Source organism: Danio rerio, chromosome 15 (assembly GCF_049306965.1).
Source record: "Danio rerio strain Tuebingen ecotype United States chromosome 15, GRCz12tu, whole genome shotgun sequence".
In the NCBI taxonomy this organism is placed as follows: Eukaryota; Metazoa; Chordata; class Actinopteri; order Cypriniformes; family Danionidae; genus Danio; species Danio rerio.
Window position 1 is genome coordinate 26808079 of NC_133190.1, and position 14186 is coordinate 26822264.

At 35.2% G+C, this 14186-nt stretch overlaps 1 protein-coding gene across 2 annotated transcripts in view; it reads left to right on the forward strand.

Moving 5' to 3' along the window:
- The window catches only part of sez6b (seizure related 6 homolog b), a 335386-nt gene that overhangs the window by 127043 nt on the left and 194157 nt on the right, over positions 1–14186 (forward strand). The window lies entirely within an intron of this gene.

Sequence of the window (14186 nt, forward strand, 5' to 3'; positions counted from 1 at the left end):
TGCCTGGAGCAATAATTTTTCATTTTTTGGTGTTCTCAGTTTTCTGAAGGAAAACCATCACGTGACACACGCCACTAGTAGAGCAGCTTCCACACCGCTTAAACGTGGCACCACATCAAAAAGCACAACCATTTCCTCATACAATATACATTGATCGTGTGGATTTTGTGGTTACGTCAAGCCTGCGCTGTTATTTGTTTCTTTTTTTTTTTTCCTTCTCGGTCCGTGCGGTTTGAGATATTGATGTCGGTTTCTTGGAACTTTAAAGGAATTGATATTTGATTCAGTGTTCACTGTTTACAGAGCAGAGAGTCTCACACTCATTTTCTTCCCTCCAGCCTGTTGTTGGACCTGGAAAAAATTGCAGTGTTGAGCGGAGTTCTGTTCTTCTTTGTAACAGCAGCACTTAAATCCAGGTGGTCTCACAGCACAGGAGTGCAAATTACACAGCGGCAGGCTTTGAAAAACAAAACTGCAGGAGACTTTTGGGCTGTTTATTCAAAAGCCTTGGTTATCCTATTTAGGAATGCTCAGGTGCAAGTTGACAATTGACATGTTTATGCGAAAGGGGGAAAAAAAGACTCTTTTACTGAATGAGTAGTGATTTTAAAAGGAAGATTATCTGAATGCTTCCATAGTCTTTCTACAATGATGCTCACCATTGTGCTCTATAGGATGAATTCAGTTTTTATGCTTGTGAGGCCCAACAAAGCATAATGGCTGTAAATCATTTTGTTGAGTAAGAAGAAATGAAACAGGCCAATTGGTTTTAATAATTGGTTCAATTAATATCCTAAAAAGATATTTTTCCATTTACAGTAGTTATTATGATTAGTATAATTGCTTAGTATAAAAGATGTCATGCAACTTCTACCATTAGTTGATTTTTAGTATTTATTTATTTATAAAAATTATTATAAACCAAGTATTATTTAATGTAATGATATAAAGTAGTTTTATTGAGCTTGCTACATATTTCTGTAAATTTAAATAGAAAAGTTTTGAGTATGTTATCATTAGGGCTGTGTGATAAAATCGCTATCGTTATTTATTGACTGAGCACCATAGTCAATATCAATAATAAAAAAGTTTGGATGTAGTTTCGGTATGAAGCACTATAGTTTTATTGAAATGTGGCTGCTGAGCACTCATTTTGGAATCAATGCCAATAAATTTAGGGTGTCAGTTTGTCATTTCCAATCGAGGCATGCACACAACATGGGAGCGACAAGCATGACATGGACATGGGAACAATGTGCGCATGGTATTCCAGGTAGACCTAGTTGAAAAACATCTGAACTTTTCCAAATGCCCTGAGCACTAGGACTAACAAATCTGTATACACATTTCAGTAATAACGGCAGACTAATTACCTCAGACAACCACAAAGCACGCACTCGCACTTGTCATTTCAGGTCAAAATGAGTGTCATATATCAGCACAGGAGATTGTAAATAAAAAACGATGTCACCAGAGTGACATTTTGTTTTCTTGTGCGTCTCAACCACTAGCTCCCCATCTGAAAGATGTTGCATTGGGGTAATAAAGTTATTCAACTTCACAACTTGTATTGTTGCAGTATGCACTTGAATGATGATGGGTAGTTCCTTTACTTGAAAGCTCAGATTTGATCATCATAATTTGTTTTGTTTACAGAGTTTGGGGTTCATTGTATCATTATTATTCACAGCTTACAGATGTTGATCTACCGTTACCATTGCACACTCTTTGTAACATTTTATTTTATTTAATAAGTTAAAGAGTCTCTTTATTACGTTTATTTTATTACAAAGAGATGTGATATTTTGTTTAAATATTTTTGTTTTTGACTATTTAATTCTTAGTAATGTTAGTAATGCCTTAGTAATGTTAAAATAAGGTGGTTAAAAAAATCCCAATATTTCTATATGTATTGTTTAAAAATGTAATAATTATTGATATCGAATGACATAAAACATGATATCAGGATAATTCTTTTTGCAGTATCACCCAGCCCTATGTTATCATAAAATATTTCCTTGGCAACAGAATATACAGTATGGCAAAATTATTAGCCCAGTGGAATTTTAATAATTTTTCAAATATTTGACAAATGATAACAGAGCGAGGACAATGTCACAGTATTTTCTATTATGCTTTTCTTTCTGAAAAAGGCTTTTTTTTTTGGCTGAAATGAAAGCAGATTTAATAATAATAAAAAAATTCTAAAGTCAAAATAACTTTTTTCGATTGTCTATAGAATACACCACTGTTCGTTCATCTTTTCAGCTTAGTCCCTATATTAATCAGGGGTTGCCACAGCAGAATGAACCACCAACTTATCCAGCATATTTTATGCAGCGGATGCCCTTTCGGCTGCAACCCAGTACTGGGAAACATCCTTACACATTCATTGACACGCAAACACTACGACCAATTTAGTTTATTTAATTCACCTATGCCGCATGTTTTTGGACTGTGGTTGGAACCGGATCACTTGGAGGAAACCCATGCTAACACAGAGAGAACATGCAAACTCCACACAGAAATGCCAACTGACCCAGCCAGGACTCGAACCAGCGATCTTCTTGCTGTGAAGTGACAGTACTAACCACTGTTTAAAAAATGTCTTGAAAAAAATGTCTATGTTAAAAAGCAGGGAAATATTTTCAAAAGAATTGAAATTTAAGGGCTTATAATTTTGAAATCCACTATATATGTTTATTTGTTTTTTTAGGGTTTCTGTATTTGTTGATTTGAATGAAAAGGCAAAAAATAAAACACAGTGTCACAGAAAAATACAACTGATAGAAATTCTGTTCACAATAAAAGGCCAAAAATAAAAAAGGCCTGTGTCAGAAAACTATTAGTGACAGAAGCTAGTCCAGAAGTAGCCGCAGTCTTGCAGTGCATCTCTCCATCTCGGCCAGACTACAATAACTCAGCTCCATCTGCTCTCCTCGCACCCTTTTCACAGCCAGGCCACAGCAAACACCAAAGTATAGACGCACTCCAATGGCCTGCGCCTCTGCGAAAGCTTCCATTCCCTCTCCTAATGGCAGGGAGAAATTGCTTTCAGTGGCACAGTGATGTTATCAGTGTGTTTTGCGGGGAGCAGGTGAGGAGAGCCAAGATGGCCACTCTCTCTCACTCTCATCTCCTATACTCTTTCTGGGAAATTAATGACTCTTGTGCGATACGTGAAGAGGGCCGGACGCTGTGTTGAAGCCCCATATTGAATTTCTCCTGCACTCACTTGTGGAGAATCCATTCGGAGCGCTTATTGAGCGGTTACAGGTTCTGCTTTGCTCTTGTTGTGTCATGTTGTAGCACTTTTTAGCGTTACAAGACTATTGGAGTTTGAGTTTGCGTCGTGTTCATTATTTCATACCATTTTTGGCATGTTCAGTACTAGTAGACAATTTGTTTTCCTGTTTTCCACCACGTTGTTTAAATAGCAAATATATTTGCGCTACTTTGTTTTAATAAAAGCAGGCTTAGATTTGTCCACCTGTCAGGTTTTGGACTATATGGGACATAGGACATGTGCTTAGATATAACTCACTTCATTATAATTGCATACATACATACATTTATTCATTTGCTGGAAATTAGAACTGAATTAAAAAATAGTTTTGAAACAAATCTTTGGGCTTAACAAACAAAACTTATTATGTAGGCTTAATGGATGTCTGTGCATACAACACGGTTTCCTTATCCACGAAAGAGTAAAAGAGAAAGTAAAGAAGCTGAATGGAGGAATCTCATTCTTTATCCTCGCGCTGCAGATGGTCTGTTTAACTATTTTCTCATAGTAAAGCCTTCAGTTTTTCCATTTACAAAGTCCGCCATGTAAACTGACTCTTAAAGGGAATGGGAGATGAGACTCTGATTGGTTTATTCTCCAAATCACACCTATAACTCATTAAGAGAATAAGCACAACCCTGTTAGACCATGAGCCTGGGCGCAGAACATATTTTTCCGTCCTAAAAATAGCAAAAGTGGATTCAGACACGCCCTCAATGCTTTTGCCCTCTTTAGAGTTTGTTCCTAGATCGTAAAAATAGCCCATTAAATTAAACTTTGTATAACTTAAACAATTTAGTTGTAACCTGATTAACCTATTAAAATAACAGCAACATAAAAATATTTGTTGTCTTAACGTTTTTTTGTCATTACATTTTTTACAGTGTGTAAATTAGAATAGGCTGTGTTTTTAGGAGATTTTCTGTTTTTATCAATGGTTTGTGTTGTATTTAAGAGTTGAACCAAATTATTTGCACACTTGCTAAAAAGACTTCTGGCAGAATAATTATATGGAGGGTTTTTATAGTATATTTGCCTTTGCTTTGATGTATTTGCCCTAATGTTTCCTGACATATTGTACTTTTTCTACTTTTACTATCTTCAAAAGAAATGCAAGAAAAGAAAACATCAAAAGAAAAGTAGATTTTGATGACAGATTTTAATGACAAGTAAAATAAACTGATAAATAAACCTATATTATTCAATATTTTGAAGACATCAAAATTCAGGTGTTTAGTTTTGTTTTTAGAAATTTAATTCAATTTTATTTCATTTTCATTTTGAGGTTTACATGGACAGTCAGAAATCAGTCAATAAATGTTATATATTTATTTATTTATTTATTTATTTATTTTTCATTCATGCATTAATTCATTGAATGAATAACAGTTAATCTTAATTTTAAATTTTTATTTTATATTTTTTAATATATTCTTCAAAACTATAGCTTTTTTTTGTTTAAAATGTAAAAAAAAAAACATTTCCCTCAATCTTAATTTATTTTATTTTAAATGCCACTGTATTTGACATTTACATGATCAGTTAGAAATCAGTCCATAATTTTATTTGTTTAATTATTTATTTATTTATTTGTTTTGTTTGTTTGTTTGTTGATTTATTTATTTTATTCATGATATTCATGCATTCATTCATTCATTTAATGAATAAAAACAGCATGTCTTACTTTGAAATGTAATTTTATAATTTTTTATTATATTCTTCAAATCTATTCTTAATTTTTAATTTTTTTTATTAAAAGAAATTCCAATCTGAGCACATTTTGAGCTCAGAATCTGAGCACATCTAAAATGTTCTGGCAGTCTGATCTGATGATCTTGTGTTTTGCTGACAGCACCACCATTTATTAGAGCAAACAGAGAGCCTGCTTCAGACAATCCATCAAGTGAGTCTCTGCGATGGGACAGTTCGGCTTGGGATGTTTTGTATTGGGACAGGGTGAGGCAGGAGAGCGAACCGTGCCTGCTTGATCATCCATGAATCTGCCAACCACCGCAGCATCTCCATTCTCCCTCCTCCATATTTCTTCTTTTAACAGGATTTGGGCCTGTCATGATTCAATCTGCTGCCTTGTTTTCTCCATTCGCCGAGGCCACTGTATATACATGTAGTTGTTTTGTGGACGCAGTCCAGTGGCCTGCCAACTCTGTCCATTTACTGAGGCATGTAAAGCTGGCGCCGGGACTCTGTCATTATGGGATGTCCCTCTGCTGAGCGCTGATAAGGGGAGCTGCTATTGAAGCTGACAGAAGGGAATGGTGGTGGATGGGTTTTGCTGGTGTTTAGTGTTTTTTCACTGACAGTAGATCATCATTGACCTGCTGCATGCTGTCAGCTGTTGTTGCATTACTGATGCATCTCAGTGGATCAGACTAGAATAGCTTTTTTTGGGGTTGTTGGAATGGAGTTTTCTTTGATTTGGGATGAGTTTGCATCTTTGTGACTTTGTGATGTCTTTGTTGAAATCTCAGCTAAATTTTATTTTATACTTAACTGTTTTATAACAATTGAATTTTCATTGTATTTGATCAATATTTTCAAGGTATTTTTTGTGATTTATACAGCAATTTGATCAACAATTGTTGTTTATAGATGCTGTATGTAAGTTTTTGACTCTTCTAAAGCATAAAAATAACATAATATTTTTGCAGATATTTAGAAAACATGCTAAGTGAACATTCTTGTTTATCTGAAAAACAATGCTTAAGTCGGATATTCTGCTTTGAAAATGTGTTACGTGCCGGAACGCTGTCTTTGTTTTGGTCATTTAACCTGCCCAATGCCAGTTTAGCATATTATATTTCAGCACCCCGGGTTGCCTTGGTGGAAAACAGCGTATTTTATACATTCCGTCGTAAAGTTCTCAAAATATGCGTGTACATGACCGACATTTAGCTGCTAGATGTTAGTCAGGTAACGTTTCTATGTTCCCTCTTAATGCCAACTGTTTAAGTAATTGCCCATAAGATGCTTATGATAAGCCGTTGTTTGTTTACCTTCAAGCTCTGCTTTCTTCCGTTGCGCAACGTGCTTGCACGAGAAGCAGCCGCTGAGCAGCAGCACACACACATATTATGTACATCTCAAAATGCAAAGGTATTTCTCTATATGTTTTCATCGTAGTTGTTCACAATACTTATCTATCCACAAAGTTTGTAATGTAGTCAAATGTTTACAAATACAAGTGCAGCCATTATTAGGTCTTTTTTGTTTAACTATGTCAGAATTACAGGTATTTTAGAATGGATGTGAGTGGTCTTTTCTGGAAAACTTACATAACGTCCGTGCCTGTGTGAATGGCGCTTTTTTAAATTTACCAGTAAAGTCATTCCGGAATTTTTTCCAGACATTTACCGGTAACACTGTGTGAAAAGGGCTTTAGACAGGAGCATAAGAGATGTGCAATTATTGTCAAAAAAATTATTATAAGAAGAAGGGACGTTTTTGCATCTGGACTCTTCATTAAATAGGAAAATGTAGATATTAAGTAATCATATAAATTAATTGAATAATTACTGTTATGCTGGAAATTACAATGAATACATCACAGTTGAAGGCAAAATTATTATAATGTGACATTTTAATTATTTTTTTAAAATATTTCCAGAGTGCTGTTTAACTGTTTTTTTCAACACAATTCATATAAATTAAGTGTTTAAATAACTAATTTCTGTTAACTTTTTTTTTTTTGTCTTGGCTATGATGTCAGTGCATACTATTTTACTAGTTATATTGTAAGATTTTAGTATTTAGCTTAATGTGTATTTTAAAGGCTTGACTAGGATATTAAGTTAACTAGGGAAGTTTGGTTAAAAAGATAGAGTCATTACAGTGTTCTGTAGACAATTTAAAAAAAAGCATTCCTAAGGGAGCTAATGATATTGACCATTACAATTACTTAACAAAAATTAAAAGCTGCTTTTGTTCCAGACAAATTGAAAGAAATTTCTCTAGAACTAAATGGCTTACTACAGAAAAAAAAAAATGTTATAGGTAATGCTGTGAAAATATGTGTGCACTGTTAAACACTTTATAGAATTCAAATTTTACAGGAGGTTTAATCATTTTGTTTTCAACTGTATGTAATGTATCATTTTATAATTTGTGTATTTAATATATTAACAACTATTACAATTAGACATCATTCATTCATTCATTCATTTTCTTTTTGGGTTAGTCTAGGGATGGGCAAACTCGGTCCTGGAGGGCCAGTGACCTGCACAGTTTAGCTCCAACACTAATCAAACACACCTGAACAAGCTGATCAGTGTCTTCAAGATCACTACAAATCTACAAGCCGGTGTGTTTGATTAGAGTTGGAGCTAAACTGTGCAGGACACTGGCCTTCCAGGACCGAGTTTGCCCACCCCTGGGTTAGTCCCTTTATTAATCAGGGGTTGCTACAGAGGAATGAACCACCAACATATTCAGCATATGTTTTATGCAGCGGATGCTCTTTCAGCTGCAACCCATCACTGGGAAGCACCCATACACTATTATTCACATACATACACTGTGGACAATTTAGCTCACCCAATTCACCTATTGTAATGTGATATGGATGCTGACAAAGGAGTGCGGATCCAAATGCAGGTTTATAAAAAATAGTTAAACTAGCAACAGTCAACACAGGAGCAAACAGATGTATACGGAAAATCCAGAGTCATGATCAATACACAGGTGATTGTATAAAAGGCAGGAAGCATACAAGGTAAACAAACAAATGGAAAGTGCGTCATAATGTTCATTTCATAATGATGCTCTGGGTGTGAGTGTGTGCAATCAGCAGAATCTGAAACAGGTGAGTGTGAGCGGTGTATGACTGAAACTCCTAGTCCATGTAATGGCGGATTTGTAGTCCGTGGGCGATCTGCGTGTTTACCAGTGATCTGCCAGGATTAGATCGTTGGTGATTGTGACACCTATAGCGCATGTCTTAAATGAAAAGATGTCAATTTCATATAAATGCTGTTCCCTTGAATGGTCTATTCATAAATAGGAAAAGAAAAATAATAGATGTCACACAAGTTTTGAAAATTAATAATAGAATTAAACAAGAACTTAAATAAAAAGCTAATATAGGCTACTGGGGATTGTTAAAACTCCAGGAGGGTTGAACTTTAGGTCAATATCAGTATGTAATTTTTAGTCCATATGACTCAAATATCATTTTCAATTTTTTTTTATTCATGCAAAATGAAAACATTTTATGTTGTGTAAGATGAATATAAAAGATGAATAAAGGTTTTCTATTGAGGTGATCTGAAGTCCTAAAAGCCTCTGATATTGTTGTCCAGTTATGCACATATATTATCACTCCTATAACACGAGCTGCCATCTATAATCTGCTGAAGTGATGAAGAGATTTACAGCCTTGAGATTTCTTCAGAGCTTTCGTGCCTGCTGAATAAACCTCCTTTGTTAGTATGCATATGAGAAATCTCATTCCAAATCCCATAATGAAATTCAGGTGAGTTTGAGTCAAGTTTCTGAAAAGTTGTCAAGGGATCTGAGAAGATTTTCTGAAAACTTTTTTCTTTTTGTTTTCAGAGTGATTTGTGTTTACTTATCGCCACAGTTGCTTGTTTCTGCTTTAATACAGCAGCTACTCATGTACTGTGTCTAGCAGACAGAAGAAGAAAAAAACGTGGTTAATGATTCGCCCACTCTTGAATATAGCATTAATGTTTCACAGCCATTAAAAACACATTAGTTTCAAAGGTTATAATGTGTAATTTCACCACTTCTCCACAGTCCTTTCTTCATTTTCTCTGACATGATTGCTCAGTTGTTTTCTTTTTCTGCTTAAAGTCTAAACAAAAGTTAACAGCATTTAACATTAACTTTCAGAACTCCTAAAAGTTCTGTTTTGACAATCAAGCGTATTAGTTTTTTTTTTTTTTTGAGTTTTACAATTTTAGAATATTTTTTAGTTCCAGAAGATGTATTTATTTTTTATAAAATATTTGTTAAAGCATAATAAGACATAAATGAAAGTACAAGGTAAATCACATCATTACAAATTAAAAGCAAAGAACAAAAAATAAAAAATTAAATAAAACAAAAATTACAAAGCTGTACTTAATTGCTCTAGTGTGGAAAATTCCATCATTATGTATGTTCAAATATACAATGCTCAGCATATATAAGTACACCCCTCACAAATCTCTCTTTTAAATTCACATTTTTAATTGGAAGCTATACAATATTATATTTGTGCATATACATTAGATTAGTCAGTACTGAAACTAAATCTGAAGCTTATCTAACAAAATAACTAGTGACAACGGTCTAAAAACTAGTACACCCAAATTTATATGTTATAGAAAAATATTAAATACAAATTTAAAAAAGTGGAAAAATCAAGAAAAGCATAAAAATCTAAATAAAAAAGGAAAAAAATTGTTTTTGTTTTTGCAATATTTTGTTTGTGTCACAACCAGCGATCGCTCCCCAGAGGATCGCTGGTTCTCATACGAACTCAGGACTTCATTTCCGCATTCCCCAGGACTACACATTCATACATGCACTGCTCCCAAACACGCACGCCTGCTCACTCATGTATCCTGATTGCAAGCACCAGCTGAGCCTTGTTCACAAACTGATTACATCCCATTCATAAGCCACCCTCTCACGCTACCAGTTTGCCGAGTCTTGTTTTCCTTGTGTAACATTACAACGCGTTTCCCTGTCTTGTTTCTCCGTGTATCGATCCTAGCCTAGTACCTTGTCTTCCTGTTTAGCTGCCTGCCTTTTGACCATTTGCCTGTTTAAACGTTTACGATTCTGGACTGCCTTCATATACCTGTTTGCACCTGATGACCATTGCTTGCCTGACGTTTGAATAAACTGCATAGTGGATCTTACCTCCTGTGGTCTCCTGTCACTCCACCCCAGTCGTGGTAACAGTTTGAATATGATTGAATTATAAGTAACTCAATAACAACGGTGACTAAAATATTAGTTTAATAAATATATCTGTTTATTATATCTGTTCTATTTAAATGCACCAAAATACATTGCCTATATTCCCTGACAAAATGAAACAAATATTCATTTTCAAAAGGGGTGAACTCAATTATGCTGAGCACTGTATATATTTTTTTTTACACTTGTATTATTGTATTATTACAAACAGGATTAAAAATAGTATATGCAACCGATTAAAAATCTAAAATTAAGCATGTTTTTTGATATTAGTAATCAATTTTTCTATGTTTATTAATATATTAAATGAATGAGTTTGTATTATTGCTGTTTTTGTTTTTTAGTTTATTGAAATAATGGAAAAGGAAAAAAAATTACAAGCTAGAGATTTTGTATTGTTGATTAGCATTGTAGTAATTGAGACCAGTTTCAGTGTTTTTTTGTACTCAGTGTCATACCCTTCAACACAAGCTCTTCAGTGTTTCATTTGTTATTACACTTTTTGTTTAATACAAAACTTCCTGCTTCAATTTTTAGTACTCAATGGATCAGCGTCTTTAAACCAATCAGGAGAATAATTCAGTGACAGTTTTTTTTAAAGCTTTTTAAACTTTATTTTAAAGGCTCATTTTACCATTTTTATTATAATTTCTGTATTGAAAAAAAATACATTTATTTAGAACCTTTATCTCATGACATGTCATTGAAGTTATAGTGTATATTACATTTTATTATTTTATGAAAACATTTTGAGGACGAGGACAACAACGGTGAGGATCTATGTGCAGTTTATTAATTAAGAGTAGTCAGGCTGGCAGTGGTCAAATAGGTACAAACTGGTGCATGAGGGTAACCGAATATCATAGTCAGAAACAGGCGAATGGTCAGGACAGGCGGCAAAACAGCGTAAACCGTAAAACAAAGCACAGGTAAAAAACACAGGAAGGCAAGACAAGGATAACGTTAAGCAATATTCACAGAATAACACGACTCAAAGCAATGTGTGTGTGTGTGTGTGTGTGTGAATGTGGTGTGTTTACAGTTCTAGTAATCAGTCCATAATGAGCTTCTAGCTGTGTGTGTGTGACATCAGGGGCAATCAGGAACTGGTGTGTGAGTGCAACAAACTCTGGGAGATGTATTTCATAAGTGGCAGATGTGTAGTTCTCCAGCAATCTACACAGGCTATATTGCTGGTGATCGTGACACAACCTCAATCTTTGATTGGTCTCCACACACTTGCCTTGGTCTAGACTTGACTGAGTTTGACAACAACACTAATACTCACCTCTATCTTTTTAACTAATCAAGCTTAACCTGCAAGATTTCCTCAACATTAACTAGTCTGTAAAAGCTACTGTTTTCAGCATGCCACGTGTGCTATGACAATGATGCGATTTTGATGCTTGTGAAGTCTTTTCACAGCACATTACCTCAAACATTATTTACCACAGAACTGCTCTTACAGGAGACATGAAAGCGACGAGGCAAAGCGCAGCAGTTTAACATCACTACTTTTTAAACAAACCATTATAATAACTTTGAATAACCACCGGGGTAATTTCCCTTTCAAATTGACAGCGTGCATATTTCTGTCTCTTAGCGTTGCGCCGTTGTGTGTTTACGATGCCGTCACTGCGTGGTTGAAGAGCACAAGAGCTTGTGCAGTGTGATATGTGATGTGTGTAGTAATTTTGACAGGCAGCGGCATTGTGCTGCCTTTACCTCCAGCATCCCACTCCTTCACTGACACTTTCCATCTGCCGTCTGCTTGGCTGTGTTTCAGCAGCACTAGCGGCGTGTGCTAACGTGTTTATCAGCATTAAAGTGTCTGGGCATACGCTGTCATAAGTAATGAGCTTTCAAGAGAGGGGAAGACTCATTTTTATTTGGGCCCTGCTGATAGTGTTTCAGAGAGAGGTGAGGAAAACAGGACAGGCCACTTACATCCTGTGACAATGCATTAATTCCTTTGTTTGAATGTCATCGAAATTAGAATTTAGCACTCGGAAATGAAGATAGAATGTTTATTTTCTCACCCTCAAGCCATCCTAGGTGTACTGTAGTTTTTCTCTTCAGTAAAACACTAGATTTTTAGCTGAAACAGTGGGATGTGTCTGAAATCACCCCTATAAACCTTAAGTAGTGCACTATTTGAAGGAAAAGCCATTTGTTGTGGTGTCTGAAATCATAGTGGATGTTCTGAAGTGCACTCAAACAATCCCACAATGCACTGAAATAACCAACGTACAACTGATTTACACACAAGAGCTAGAAAGTACCTATAGTACCTATAGTGCACTGTTAGAGTTTGTCTGCCGAATGAATTTATCCTAAGCAGAATTCTATCCGTGTAAATTTACTAAATACACCAGTTTTTAATTAGTAAATTAATATATGTATACGTGACTGAAATCACTATGTGTGGTTTATTTCAAAACTAATTTCAAGAGGATCACGTGCTTATGATTGAACACAGCTGGTACCGCATTAACTTTGCATATTGCACCAATCAGATGACACTATAAACTAATACTGACACTATAAGTTACCAAAGCTTTCTCCTCCAGTCATCTTCGTTTTGAAGAATCCCCCCTTCCACCCCTACTTCTCCACTTCTCCTATAGGACGGCACAGTGGCCCAGTGGCCCAGTGGGTAGCACTGTTGCCTCACAGCAAGAACGCCGCTGGTTTGGCCCTCTCCAGGCCGGTCGGCATTTCTGTGCGGAGTTTGCATGTCCTCCCTGTATTTCGCGTGAGTTTTCCCATGGTCCGTTTAAAGACATGCACCTTAGGTAAATTGACTACTTCAAAATAGCATTCTAAAAAAACTCCTAGTCAGATATATCAGCAGTTCACAGTAGGGGAGTTCTCGAGACCCACCTGAGCTCAAACTCTCCTCTCGCCCTCCAAACAGGAGGGAGCCCCGGGCTCAGGGATATTCTGGGCTCAGGGCTCTCTCCCGGTACAGCATGCCAAACACGCTTTTATTATCAATCATCAGCTAAGTGTGAACTCTTGAAACATAGTTTTATTGTTATTAGATGAATCACTAATGTTAGGGAAGAGAGGGGCACAAGGTAACACTTTTTGGTTTTGGCCAATTTTTGAACAAAGTAGTAATTAGACATACCATATTTTTTATCGACAACATACAAGCCGCTTTTCTACAAATGAGCACTGGTTGTATGATCGCCAGAGCTATGGTTTCTATGAAGTATTGCCAAAAGTGCCAGGAGTAAACCTATAGGGCAAGTTGTAACAGACAGAGGGCTAGTTGTAACACATGCTTATAAAGTCAGACTTCACACCATTAATTTAAATACTGTTTACTTTAAATAGTATATTTCCTCAGTACCTAAGTTAATGTTTTTTATTGTACATAGCACTGCATGTTTATTTATTTATCTATCTTTTGGATAAAAAATATTTGGATTTATTTGCATTACTTTACAATGCACTTATTTGCATTATTAGCAATACAAAAATTATATTAAAATATTCTCTATTAAAAAACATTTTTAAATAAAAAGTTCTCAACATTACACTCAAAATTCAAAACTTATTTTGTTAATTTAATTGATGTCCAACAGTGTGTGGCTTAATTTTGACACCCTGTTACAACTAACCCCACTGTGTCATGCTTTCCTTAAAACTGGCTAGCAGTCGCTGTGTTTGTTTTTTACATCTTTCAAAATGGTTTCATCTTTTAGCCTAGAAGACGGTAATCACAACAACATAATTTTTTTCTGTACTTACAAAAGATTTTACTTGCATTCTTTCACAGATAATTTTTTTAATAAAAAAATTAAGTATAATAAAAAAATACTTTTACGCTGAAAAAAATGGTTTCTCGTGTTTCCCATCCAGATTTTGCAAAACTTAAAAAAAAAAAAAAATTGTCAGGAAGACGTCTGCCAACACTGTGGTGAAAACCTCGGAAGCATGCCACGGT